The sequence below is a fragment of the Aplidium turbinatum genome, chromosome 2, assembly GCF_918807975.1.
Source record: "Aplidium turbinatum chromosome 2, kaAplTurb1.1, whole genome shotgun sequence".
NCBI lineage: Eukaryota > Metazoa > Chordata > Ascidiacea > Aplousobranchia > Polyclinidae > Aplidium > Aplidium turbinatum.
In genome coordinates, this window is record NC_137473.1 from 30,655,781 (window position 1) to 30,670,268 (window position 14,488).

General features: G+C 35.6%; 1 long non-coding RNA gene across 1 annotated transcript; it reads left to right on the forward strand.

Annotated features, from left to right (window-relative positions):
* Window positions 1-388: 388 nt before the first annotated feature.
* LOC145765057 (uncharacterized) lies at window positions 389-5,241 on the forward strand. Its single transcript, XR_014288539.1, has 2 exons — window positions 389-623; window positions 4,513-5,241. It is a non-coding gene; the product is annotated as an uncharacterized LOC145765057 (long non-coding RNA).
* Window positions 5,242-14,488: the final 9,247 nt, after the last annotated feature.

Consider the following 14,488-nt stretch of genomic DNA (forward strand, 5'->3'; position numbering starts at 1 on the left):
TTCAATTACCTTGCAAAGAAAAATGGATGAAGTTAAATGCATGCTGAAGCAATTGTCTGAAGAAATCAAGGAAATTCAAAAGGAGCAAAAGACAATAAAAGGGAAGTACCAGACTGAAATTCATAAACCAAAAGCTGACTCTAATGGTACATCCTGTTTTGCAGATTTACAAAAAAATCCTGATGTTGAACGACTTGACAAAAGAATTGACCATCTGGTCAATAAATTCAACATGATGTCTTCTGCCATGAAAAAAATTGAAAACAAAATGGATGACCAAGAACAGTATACCAGACGTGACTGCTTGATTCTTCATGGATGCTCAGCCATGCCTAAAGAATCAATCAGTCGCTCTCCTCCTTCTTTTTTAACTAATTTTGTAATTCAAACCATAAATGAGAAGTTAGATTTAAACATCACAGATTGGGACATAAGTACTTGCCACCCTTTATCTAACAGAACTGAAAATGTACCAATAATTGTGAAATTTACTAGGAGGTCAACTCGAGATCTGATCTTCAACTCAAAACGCAAACTTAAAGGAAGCGGGATGGCCATAACCGAGTCCCTCACCAAAAGAAGGCTAGCATTGCTGAATCAGGCCAAGGAGAAATTGGGAAAAAGTAATGTTTTCTCATTCAATGGAAAAATTTATGCATATGTCCACGACAAAAAGCATTGGATTCAGACTGAAGATGACATATCAAAGTTAAGCAATTAATATTAATTATTTAAATGATTTCTTCCATACATTAAGCTCCATTATCTGTTGAGAATTGAAATGTTAAAACCTATTTTAGATACAGTAAGCTTACTGAAAAGTACTGCTTTTTGATATAGCATTTCTTAAAGTCAGCTTGCAATATGCTGACATAACTTTAAAACCTCCAGTCAACCTCAACTTTATTATATTACCTTAATTACCTTGTTAAACTACTTTAAACTATTGATAATATACTTTTGATTATTGTTCAAATTTTAGCATATTTTTCTGCTTGTTTGTATACTCAGCAGTAGGCTGTATTTAAATATCATGTTCGGTTGATTTCTTCACAGCTACACAGGTAAGTCCATATTATCTATGCCTACATGTAACATCTGTGAGAAAGTTGTTCGCAGCAACCAGAAGTCCATCTCCTGCAGTGTATGTAATTTGTCTAATCATTTTAAATGTACAAACTTAACTCAGACTGATAGATCTTATTTCTGTACAAACTGTTTACATAACTCTTTACCGTTTTTCAACTGTAGTGATATTATATTTACCCAACTTTTTTCAATCAAAACAGCACAACTTCTCAACCAAGAGCCTACATTGCTTAATGAACTTTTTTCATCACTTGAAAATGAAGTTGTAAATACTGAAGAACTTGAACCTTGTTTTCAAGCTAATGATGTGTATGTGTATTCTAACAAAGTACATTTTTTCGTAACAAATATGCAAATAAACAAATCCCTAATAACTATGCACCTTAACATTAGATCTTTATCAAACCCAAAGAATTTCTCAAAATTGCAGGCACTTGTAACGTCAATGACAGTTAAACCACATATTATATCTATTAATGAAACATGGCTTAAAGTAAACCAAACTGGTGAATTTACCTCCCTAGATGGGTATGTTTTTCTCGCAAATAGTAGATGTAAACAAAGGGGTGGAGGAGTGGCTCTGTATATAAAAGATAGCATTATGTTCTCTGTAAGAAATGACCTGACTATTATGAAAGAAAAAATTTTTGAATCCCTTTTTGTTGATATATTTGTAAACAAGAAAAAGTTAACTTGTGGTACTATATATAGATCTCCTCAATCACTTTCTGCTGCCAACTCTGAGTTTCTACAAACACTCCTTCCTACAATAAAAACAATATCAAAATCAAATGCACAATGTTTCATAATGGGAGATTTTAATTACAATTTATTGGACCATAATAATTGTCACACCAGCAACTATGCTGATGCTATGTTTGAACACAGCTTCCATCCATTGATAACTAAACCAACTAGAATTACTTCAGCCAGTACCACATGTATTGATCACATATGGACAAATGTCTGTAATGCCAAAACAAATGCTGGTATAATAGTTGACTGCATCGCTGACCATCTGCCTGTAATACAATGCTCTCAATTAGGTTCAATAGAAGAACTTTCATTAAACAAAGAGAAAAGATGCTACAGCAACATTAACATGTGTCATTTTGTAGAAAAATTATCTAAGCTCAACATTAATAACATCATGAATGAAACCAACACTGATGTAGCTTATAACATGCTTTTCAATAATTACGTTGAAGTATTTAAAAGCAGTTTTCCAGTGAAATCTGTAAGAAATGTAACAACAAAATGCTGGTATGATCATGAACTCAGTGATCTTTACAGAATGAAACAACTGGCATACAAAAAATATCTTAGAAAATCTTCTGAAAAAAACAAATCTTACTACAATGCTCTAAGAAACTTTTATACCAGGTCACTAAAGCTGAAAAAACAAAACTATTTTAAAACTTTACTGTTAAAGCACAAAAATAACCTGAAAAAAACCTGGAATATTTTAAATCAATTATTAGGTAAAACCAGATGCAATGAACAGTCCCATCTTGTTAAAGGTGATGAAGTACTTATACAGAATATTGATAAGGCTAACTACTTCAATGAATATTTCTCTTCAATAGCATCAAATCTGGTGGATAAAATTCCTAATACAAGTACCAAATTTTCAGATTATCTTTCAAATCCTATCAGTGAATCCATTTTTTTGCGCCCCACTTCTGCTGATGAAGTCAAACAAATTCTTTCTTCTTTTCAATCCAAACTTAGTTGTGGAATAGATGAAATACCAACAAAGATATTAAAAGTTGTACCACAAAACATAATTATAGCACTGACCCACATCTTCAATTTATCCTTAACTAACGGTGAATTTATAACAGCATTTAAAACATCTAAAATAATACCCATATTCAAAAAAGGCAAAACTGAAGACTGTAGTAATTACCGCCCCATCAGTCTATTATCTTCCTTTTCTAAAATACTTGAAAAAATAATGTACAACAGAGTGTATAATTTTCTTGACAACCATAACTTTTTCTACCCCCAACAATTTGGGTTCAGACAAAATCATTCAACTAACCTCGCAGTTTTGCATCTTGTCAGTAAAATTTCAAATGCATTTGAAAAAAAAGAAACCACCCTTGGTATATTTTTAGACCTGTCTAAAGCATTTGACACAATTGATCACAAAATTTTGTTAAACAAGCTTTACTATTATGGTATCAGGGGGGCAGCCCATGACTGGCTCAGTAGTTACCTACTAAACCGATTTCAAGTAGTAGAAATATCTCAATCAATGTCTACTAAACGCAAAATATGTTTCGGGGTCCCCCAGGGTTCAATTCTAGGACCTTTACTGTTTTTGATATATATAAATGATTTCTGTAACAGCTTACAACACTCTGAATCTGTAATGTTTGCTGATGACTCCAATTTGTTTTTATGTGGTAACAGTATCCCCGAGCTTTATGAACTGGCCAATATGGAAATGTTAAATGTAACAGACTGGCTAGCAGCAAATAGGCTGTCGTTAAATGTAAATAAAACTAAGCACATTTTATTCAACAATAATAATAATACAAAGTGTTTTAACTTCACCCATACATTATCTGTGTACAATCAACCCATTGAACGTCTTAACACTGTTAGTTTCCTAGGCATTTTACTGAATGAAAATTTGTCATGGAAATCTCATATGATTCACTTGCTACAAAAACTGCGACGAAATTTCGGAATAATCTGCAAGATTAAACCTTACTTAAACACTGCGAATTTGATTTCTCTCTATCATTCTCTCATTGAAAGCAATCTAAGATATTGCATTAGTGCTTGGAAGCATGGTCATGTTACCATTGTAAACAAACTGCAAAAAATTTGCAACAAATTCATAAAAATGATCACTAAGCATGAACCACAATACAATGTCGACAGTTTTTTCACAATTGATAACCTTTATACCATCGAAACTGGCAAATTCATGTTTAAACTAAAACATAATCAACTGCCTAAAAACTTTAACTCACTATTTCAACTTAATAGCAACTTGCATCACATATCAACTAGAAGTAGCAATCGATTTTTTCTCCCCTATTACTCGAAAAAGTTAACCCAACAATCCATCCAATTTAGTGGAGTTAAAGTCTGGAACGATCTCCCTAAACACATTACTGAAATCGAAACCTTTTCATTATTCAGCAGCAAGCTGAAAACCCATCTGCAAACAAAAACTCAAACCGATTAGCATACGTCCATTGTGTAATAGATACCACTTTTGTACATTTAATCTTTCAAGTACTACTGTCAATGTCGTACATCTGCCATCAACACCTTAAACTGTTCAGTTTCAATAGGCTGCAATTAGATGCTAATATGTTACCAATGCAATATGCCTTTAATTAGCCGAACGTATAATATACTTGTTCACAGAACCTTATAACTTTCTGTTACTTTGTTGTGTAGATTTATTTGGCAAGAGTACTTCAACAATGAAGCTGTAGGCCTATCACTCTCCAGAAGTTTGGTTGGAAATTCATTTCAAGAAACTCCATCCCGCTCCGATACCGAAGTCACCCGCATGCCATCTAGACCATTTTCATAATTATCATCTTCACTACATTTTTCATCATTCATGATCATCAGTGTAATATCATGCTCAAATAATAAGTTAATTAATCTAAATTCCTGTACCCATCAGTTATCAATTCCTATTCAATATCACACCACTGTCGTTGCTGCGAACACTCCATTTTACTTAAAACGATGTACTGTACATAGTATTTTGTATATGTAATATGTTTAATATGTAAATAATATGTTTAATATGTAATAATATGCCGTATGTTCATTGTTTATTCTTGAATGCTCGTGTTGTTGATTTTTCTTTTTTATATTGGTTGTAAGGTTCAGTCGTCCCCGCATGGTTTCATCAACTGGCACACCTCCAGTTGCTTTAGGTATGTGGAGCCAACTGGTTCTTCCAACTAATTCATCTACTTTAAACTGTTAGGTTTGGTGGCCGTGCTTAATTTACGTTCGTGTACGTAACCTTTAAATTTGCATCGCATGCACGTTTTAAACTTTGTAGTTTTGCCACCTTTTCCTTTTGTTGGTTTTGTTCCCGTTCATTATTTGTAACTTTATCATTGCTGTTGTTTTCCGACAAAGAAAAATAAATTGAATTGAATTGAAGTTATCGAGCATTCACAAGCAATTTGGTGCTTGCCAATGAAGCAGCCAACGTGATTGTTTTCAACGTCACGCTTCATTGCACAGATCTGCGGAAAGGTCTCGCAGCCAACCAATGAAGCGTGACGTTGAAAACAAACCACTTTAACAACTGAAATCGTAGTAGAGAAGCACAGTTTTTGAACGTTTTGATCGAACAATGGCGCATTTTAGTCGTACATTTTGTACTAAAAGTACTTTTTGACTGATTATTATAATAATTAAGTTATTTATTTTTAGAAAAAATTTGAATTTGCTATAGGGCCTTAGCCCATGGGCCTAACTACAGCCGGCACAGTGCTATAGCCTACGGTACTGCACGGGACCACTGAACGAAAGGACCTCGCGTTGATAAACTTTATTTCAAAAATATTTGAGTTAACAACTAGACTAGGTAGCCTAAACGTGTTATCATTTCATTTAGAATCTACACTTATATTTTTTTCGTGCAGCTTTTCCGTTTATTACTTGATGTTTTTGTCCAAGCTTACCCTAGATGCTTTTGGTCACTCCAGGTTTTTAGCCACTTAATGTTTGTGTGTGGTTCGGCTTTTTTTATTCTTATGGAATTAATAAATATTGACACAGAATGAGACAGCATAGGCCTATGTATTTTGGGAAATTATTACTTTCTGTCGAAATAGGAATAATCACATCACAAGTTTGCAACACACACGCATTCATTTTAAATTGGATTACAGCGCAAGTGGAATCCCCAATATCATACTTTTTGGTTAGGCTAATATAATTTTATTAAATTATTAGCCTACTAACTGTTGCAGGGATGACTGTTGTCTAAAATTTGAGTAAACTTTTTAACATTATAAAACTCTAATTAAGTACAAACAATTTATAGTAATGTAGCAACTGCATGGTTGAGTGGTGGAAACGTTTGTGCGACGTTTGCAAAGGACGTCGGTTCGACACCGCTCCAGAGTTTGCGGCTATATCGCGGCAAAGACACTTAATGGTATGCTAAAATAAGGATAGCAGCTGACTCGACAACTAGGCTATATACCCTAATCTTCGTTGCTTCTTTTTGTGTTGTATTTGTGATCGCAGTGAAGGCTACGTATAGGCTACACTACATGTTGTTGCAATCGGAGCAAAAAAACGTGATTAGGCTAGCCTATTACTGGACTTTATGTCAACTTTACTGGGTGGCTTATACGAAACTGGGTGGGCTAAACAAACAAATAATTGAAATCCTTCTGTGGTCGGAAAAAAAGATTAAAACGTAGCTTCGATTTCATATCTAAAGTACCTAATCACCAAACTTCTGCGGAAATCCAGTTTTTATTGGATGAGTTTGGGCAAATGCGAAGTGTGTGCCCATACATCTTCATTAATAGGTTGACCCGTTAAGCAATTGAGCGAAAAGCGGCCAAAACAAGGTATAAGCTTATAGTAACAATAAATGTTTGTCAGCAGCAGCTGATTGCACCAAGAATTGACAGCAATAGACACGGGTGTTTCATAGTCTGTAGCTCCTGCGAGCTTTAGGCCTACATAGTATGTCATTTCTATGTTCTATAATAAGCACAGAAACAAACGGAGGCCTCATAATTGTATCGGAGCCCCAACTGACAAAGTGAGGCTACGGCCGTGATTGAATGGCAGTTCAGCTTATTAGCCTACTTCAGTTGGTTCATATTCAGTGCAAGTAGGCCATAAGTGATAGGCTGCATTGCTTTCACAAGTCGTCGTCGGCTCCAGCTCGTGTCCGAGCATTGGTTTTGTCTTCAAATTGAATTTGGTTTTGGATGGTGATGTTGTATGTGGCTTTGGAGGCCCAGTCTATGATGGAAAAGACGTGGGCAAAAGTCACATTGTATGGAGGGTGGGGGACGTGGTAGTTTTAGCTTTTCTTTTCTAGTGTTTCGTTTTTCTTGGTCTTTCTGTATCTTGTTTTTTTCAAAAATTTCCGTGCCTTCCCTAATTCTTTTTCTCCAAAGTGATCTGTCGCTAGCAAGTAGTTCCCATGAATCCAGATCAATATTTGCATGGTTGAGGGAGTAATTTTCACAAGTAAAAAAGGCTATAAACTGAAGCCCACTTAGCCTACTTATTGTAGCAAATAAGACAGGAATTCTCACTTATTCTTATAAGACACCTAGTAGCTAAAGTAGAAAGAAATTTCAAGTCTATCAGAATTGCAGACCAACAGCGTTTGCTTAGACATTAACACACTACCACCAGTTCCTTCAAGCGCCATTAGCTTATGCGCAGTTACTAGAGCCCATTAAATAAGTGGCTTATCATTGTATCACTTGGCTTGTTTTTCATATAAAAGTAACTTGAATAAAATTTAACAGTCAGATCCTTGTTTTTTAACGTTGATTCCATGTTTTTAAGAAGATTCTTCTAACTACTTAACAAGTTATCAAGTATTCACAAGCAATTTGGGGCTTGCCAATGGAGCAGCCAACGTGATTGTTTTCAACGTCACGCTTCATTGCACAGAGCTGCGGGAAAGGTCTATTAGGTAAACAACCAAGCAGCTTGTTTTCGGGAAAACCCCAATTTGGAACTTACACTTGTGGACAAGATGAGCCATCCTTGTAGACCAAGACAATCTCTATAACAGGCCAACATGACACTTTGATCTTGATCGTTTTATTGCATTTTCCTTGCATGAGGTTTCCTTTCATTTGCTGAAAAACACTGTTGGAAAAACTAGAATTTTTAACAAAACTAGAGATTAGATTAGAACAACAGTGGGCAAACTGCGACTCGCGAGCCGCATGCGGCTCGTCAACATAAATTTTGTGGCTCTTGCATTGAATCGTAATATTACAAATAATTAAGATTAGGCCTATACTTTATAAATATGTTATCTCGGGCTGTCAACCAAGCAGTGGCGTACCTAGGGTGTGGCAGGCATGGCTCGAGCCATGGGCATTTCATTGATAGGGGCGCAAAAATCCGGAATGGCCCGTTTCGGTGAGTCCGATCCCTTAACGGGGGATTTTTTCAATTTTTTTTTTAAATTATCGGGTACCGTAGCCTAATTATCACTGCCGTTTTAGGGTTAGGGTTTGGGGTTAGGGGGTAGAGGTTAGGAACTCACCGAATTGGGCTCACTGAATAGTAGCAGACTCGCAAAAATCGGTTGGTAAAAATTAAAATTTGTGATTTACACTGTCTTCAAAATCTAATTTGCGGCCAATACAACACAAAGATCAAAAAACAGTTTCTCTTTTACTGTAACCATTGTTAAACAATGGAATTGTGACTTTGCAAAAGCAACATTGTGCTTCTTCTGGCTCATTTTGCGTTCAGTCAGCAACAATTGGAAGTTTAGTAAAGTCGCTAAGCAGCGATTAGTTGAAGCTTGGAAGTAGCATCAGAACTTACTCATTCATTTTTATAAGAATTTATAATTTACTGTAAAACCTTGAAAAATGAACACTTGAAAGAATTAATTCACACAGCATTAACAACTTATCATTCAAATTTTCAAAGATTAATGGGTCAAGTACAAAACTCGGTTATGCGTAAATTCAAAGCGGGTAATAATTCAAATTGGTCAATTCAATGCCAATAATTTATTTATGATAAAGACAATAACCTTAAGCCTAACCTTAACCCAGGGATCTCTGAAGAATAGAGAGATCTTTCATTCAGAGATCTCTGTCTTAAAATTTCGTCTTTGAATTGTCGTGATACCACAAAACTCATATGGATAAACAATCATAGGCGCCAACTTTTATTTTTGCACGGGGTGGCGGATAGCACATTATGGAAACCCAAAAACTTTCAAACTGCATGTTTTTGTTTGATTTTTACTAAGCGTGTTTCGTAGATGCAATTGTCTGTTCACACCTGATTTGTAGCTCGATAATTTACAAAGCAACTTTAAAACAAAGCACAGGAGGTATGTCGTGAATTGTATTGTTACGTTGCTGCTCTGACACAGTGACACTTAACATTTGGTAAATGTATTTTTGCAAACAGCAGCTCTGTCAATCCAACTGTTAATCAACTGGTCAAGTTGTAACCCTGAAGCTTCAGCTTGATAAACATTATAATTAGGACGTGGTTTAATCACTGTTGCGTCATTGTAGATCGCAAGTAGGTTTTTATGCGCCTGAGTGCACTAAACGATCGCTCCGCCTCGCAGGCGGTGGAAGGTAACAATAAGTATATTTTCACAATGCAGAACACGTTTGGAAGCATTAATGAAATTGTTTCATTGCTTGCAATAGATCAAGCAGTTGCGACATAATTGAAACAAATACCCGGTTTCTGTACAAACTTTTACAGAGTTCTGAATTAATGGAGTTACCGACGCCACATTTAATTTGTTGCGTGAAATTGCCCATTTTCAAATCGGATAGAATGCTCTATCTTTGCATCTATCGTATTCTAGCGACGGGAATTCGCTCTCCCACGAATTTTGATAGCTTCTCCCTTCAACAGCGATTATCCTGCTCGTGCTCGGTTCTTCCACTTTCCTGATCGTGCTAACATCTTTTGGCAGTGGCACACTTTCGTTTCGTTCAGGCGTTTGGTCACTTTCATGCTGGCTGAAATCTTGACTAGACGCAACAAAAAATGACTCAATGGAGGGCTGCAATTTTGAACGCTTTTTCGGTGGCGTCTTTAAGCTGAATAAAACTGGAATGCCGGCGAAAACTTTTACTGGACGATTTTTCGTAATTTTTTCTATGATGTGACAAGCAACTCCTATGTCAGACCAATAAATTCCGCCTCACAGTTTGTCACGCATTGACACGCAATATTACTGCAGGGTCATTTCATTATAATTTTAAGAGAATTCATGATTTTTTCCACAGGGTTCTTTAATATTCATCATTTTTTTATATGTTAATCAGTGTAAAAAATGATGAACAATAAAAAAAATTTTTTTGAAATTTGTTGAGTGGTTTTCGAGATATAGTCGTTGGAAGTTTTCACCACTAGGTGGCGATTTTATGACCGAGCGAGATGGTCCAGCAAGTCTTTTTGTTAATATATGATATGTTAGTGAAATTTTGAAGTGTAAATATATGTATCCCCCTATTTTTGGGGTGAAGGAATCCAATTCTGAGGTCTAAAATGCATTTAGATCAACCCAAGTGGGTCTAAATAGCATTTCAAAATCAATTTCCAGACTTTGCATATGCCGAACTTCTGGAGCCCTTTTTGGCATGTTTGGAAAAGTTTGGGAATTTTTTTTTTTTTTAATCATGATCTATTAATCCTATTCTACTAGGAAATACATGATTTATAATTTAGTATTGACCATAGAGAAAATTAAGAGTCTTACAAGTAATCTTGTAAATTTCATGCAAAATTTATACAAGTATCATATAATTAACAGATGGATTACTTTTCAACATTGTTAAGAAATAATTTTTTTTTTTTTAACTTATCAAATTTATAGGCTATTGCATGAATGATGTACCTGATGCCTTATTCACTATTTAATCATTAATTAAATTATTGTGAGAGTATATATAATATTGTATTTTTCTAAAATTTAAGTCTTACATGATACATGAATTAATTTATATATAATGTATATTCTGTATTAAATTGTGTTGCAAACGTCAGTTTGAGGAAGATGGAACCCTGCAGTCTTGGAGTTATATGGGACGATGAAAATTGTCACAAAATGAGCTATGTGAGGAAAATGGAATTAAAAGCATTTGCCGAGTATGGGGATAGTGACAAAAAATTAATTTTGTGGAGATCTGAACTCAGATACACTCACAAAGAGTCAGACCTATCAACAATTTGTCTCCATCATGAAAAATTATTTCTTGGAATTGTCTTCGAAAGAAAGTTTTCTAAATGTTGTAATATACTTAATGCACACAAAAACAAAGCAAAAGGAACCCATAAAATATCAATAAAAATTGCTGAAAAAATGGAACAGAAAAACTTATTTGTCATACCAGGATGGAGAATGTGTGCGTCTTGTTACAAGACCATTTCAGCACTGGAAATACCACGTGTAGCTTCATCAGATGATGACAAGAGCATAACCTCAGACGATTCAGTGGATGCTGAATACTCCAGTGAATTGAAAAAGATAGTCAGTAAGGCTAAGGTTAACAATACGTTGGATGCACTTGACTTATCACCAATGCATAGCTCACATGGTCTCTCAAAACGCCGTAGAACAGATCAAGGGATAGAAAAATAAACACAGTTAAGAAGAAGCTAGGGGATTTGTACAGTGGATTGCTTGAGGTAGAAAAGATTTCAATGGAGGAAGATAGTGTCATTAACATGAAAGAACTTGCCCTGTTGAAGAAAAAGGCTGCTGCACATGATAGATTAAATGAACTGATAAGAGATAAATTACAAGCCACCAAATCTTACAATGAGCAAAAACACATTCTCACATTAATACCGGAAAACTGGACAATTTCTGAAGCTGCAATTTATTTTAAAGTTTCTGAATATCTCATCAGAGAAGCAAATTTATTACGAAAAGAGCATGGCATACTGGGACATCCAACACGCAAAACAAGGTTTGGAATTGATGATGAAACGGTGAAAGCTGTATTGAAGTTTTACCAAGATAATGAGAATAGCAGGATAATGCCTGGAAAAAAAGACTGTGTTAGCATTGGTAAAAATGGGAGCAAGTCTTTTAGGCGCTGACAGTTAGGCGCTGGTCTAATAGGCGCGCACACTGTGGCGTCTGGATATTTAGGTGCGGAGCACTGTGGCGCCCGGTCATTTAGGTGCTATTCCTAGTAAAGTCTGTAGATTGTATCAGCTTGGTAGCTTGCCAGAAAATTATATCATGGCTTCAGTGAGTGAAGCTACTAAAACCGGCAATGCTTTTCACACAAAATGTTACATTGAACAGAAAAATATATTGGTGTTTTATTGATTTATTATTGTTTTATTTGTTGTTAGTCCAGGTTTGCTTTGGTGAAAGCTTTATCAATAAATTATGGAAGCTTCCAACATTATTGAGTTCATTTTTAGTTAACTCTTTCGCGACCATGGACGTATACACACGTCTTGGGATTTTTGCCATGATGACCAAGGAAGTATCCCTACGTCCAAGGTTAAAAGGTAGCCTATTTCAAGCAAAAAATAATGTAAATGATGGCAGATCCATAGTCTTTGCCTGTCCTTTTTTGGCTAATTAAAAAAAAATATTTTGCCGGTGCAGTTATCAGATGAGGACTTCTTAAAGATGGGGACACAGTGGATTTTTTTTTCTTTCACTCATTGGAATTGGCAGTCAAAACTGGCTAGGCAACCCCTTACTTTGGAATTTCTCGATCAAAAAGACTGTAGGCTAAATTACGTAAACTTTTTGCTTAAAATTTTCCAAATTTCTCCATAATCATTCTGCTGTACCTCCTAAAGCATTGCGCGCAGAAACGAAGTAAATTTTTTCTCATGTGCAGAATTGTTTTGGCATTCGATTAAACTACATATATTTTCATATTATTGTATCATGCTTGGGTAGTAAAAATTATAATGAAGTACACTTTTCTGCCAATTTTTAATTTTTTTAGAAATTAGAAAAAATACCTTTTGGAAAGTTGCTAGTTGTACAATGTACATAGAATGTTTTAAATTTTATTGCAAAGCGTTGCATCTTCGGATAGCTGAAGATGTATGCTTTCATTTGATGTCAAGATTGTGCGTCTACGTCGATCACATGACATGTTTTTACCGCGTAAATACAACAGATTTGTGTGAAAAATGTCTGGTAATTTAGATTAAATACAAATTACTTCTGTTCGGGATGGATTGGCCATGTGACGAGAACGCGTAAGACGCTCTACTACTGTTCACATGAATACATTTTTACAGGGCATATAGGCTACACCTTGGCTACAAGTTGCAAGCATAATGGTGAGACTTCGCTCGTTATTAAACCTAGTCCGGGTTTTGACGGAAAACTAAGTTACTCTTCAGTCTTCACTCAAGGCTACCGCCCGCTTGAGTACAGCCTACGGTACATCTTTTACTGATGTTTAGTTATTATTTGACCTAACTAAAAGTGAACTCAATCTCATACAGTTTCGGAAACTTGAATAATTTATTGATAAAGCTTTCGCCGGCGCAAACCTGGACTAACAACAAATAAATGCTGAACACGCGCATTAAAAAAACAACATATTTTTCTGTTCAATATAACATTTTATGTGAAATCATTGCCGGTTTAAGCAGCTTCACTCACGGAAGCCATAACATATTTTTCTGTTCAATATAACATTTTGTGTGAAAAGCATTTCCGGTTCAAGCAGCTTCACCCATATATTCTTCTGTGTAATATAACATTTTGTGTGAAAAAGCATTGCCAGTTTAAGCAACTTCACGCACTGAAGCCATGACCAACAACGCACACGCATTAACAAAACAATATATTTTCCTGTTCAATATAATATTTTGTGTGAAAAGCATTGCCCTACGCCCCTACCTGCCAAGCTGATACAATCTACAGACTTTACTAGGAATAGCACCTAAATGAACGGGCGCCACAGTGCTCCGCACCTAAATATCCAGACGCCACAGTGTGCGCGCCTATTAGACCAGCGCCTAACTGTCAGCGCCTAAGAGACGTGGACCCGTAAAAATATCTATGAACAAAAACGTTTGCTTCTTTGCAATGTGAAGGAACTGCATGCCAAATTTTTGGAAAAGCATCCCTTCAAACAAATAGGAATTACCAAATTTTTTTCCCTGAAACCAAAGTGGTGTGTTAATGTTTCGTCCAGTGGAACGCATTCAGTATGTGTATGTGTACATCATCAGAATGCTTTGCTATTAGCTAATGCTGCACACACATCAGGTAACGATGACTACAAGTCCTTAATGGCAAAGATAGTGTGTAATGTTGATAATAGAGTTTGCATGATGCATCGGTGTGACAACTGCCCTGGAAAGGAATGTCTTCGAGAATATTTGGAACAGGTCACACCACTTGCCAAAGATTCTTATGAAGAACAAGAGATTAAGTTCCAAAGGTGGCAATCAACAGACAGATGTAGCCTTGATACACTAATTCTGCCTCGTTCTAACTTCCTTGATTCATTAGTGACTGCAATAGATGACTTAACTTCCCATTCGTTTCTGGCAAAATGCCAAGCAAGATTTCTCAAAAAACAGAAGGAGGAACTTGATGACAAATCTGTAATTCTTTTGTTAGATTTTGCTGAAAATTATCAATTTGTGATACAAGATGAAATACAATCGTATCACTGGAATCAAAGTCAGTGTACACTAC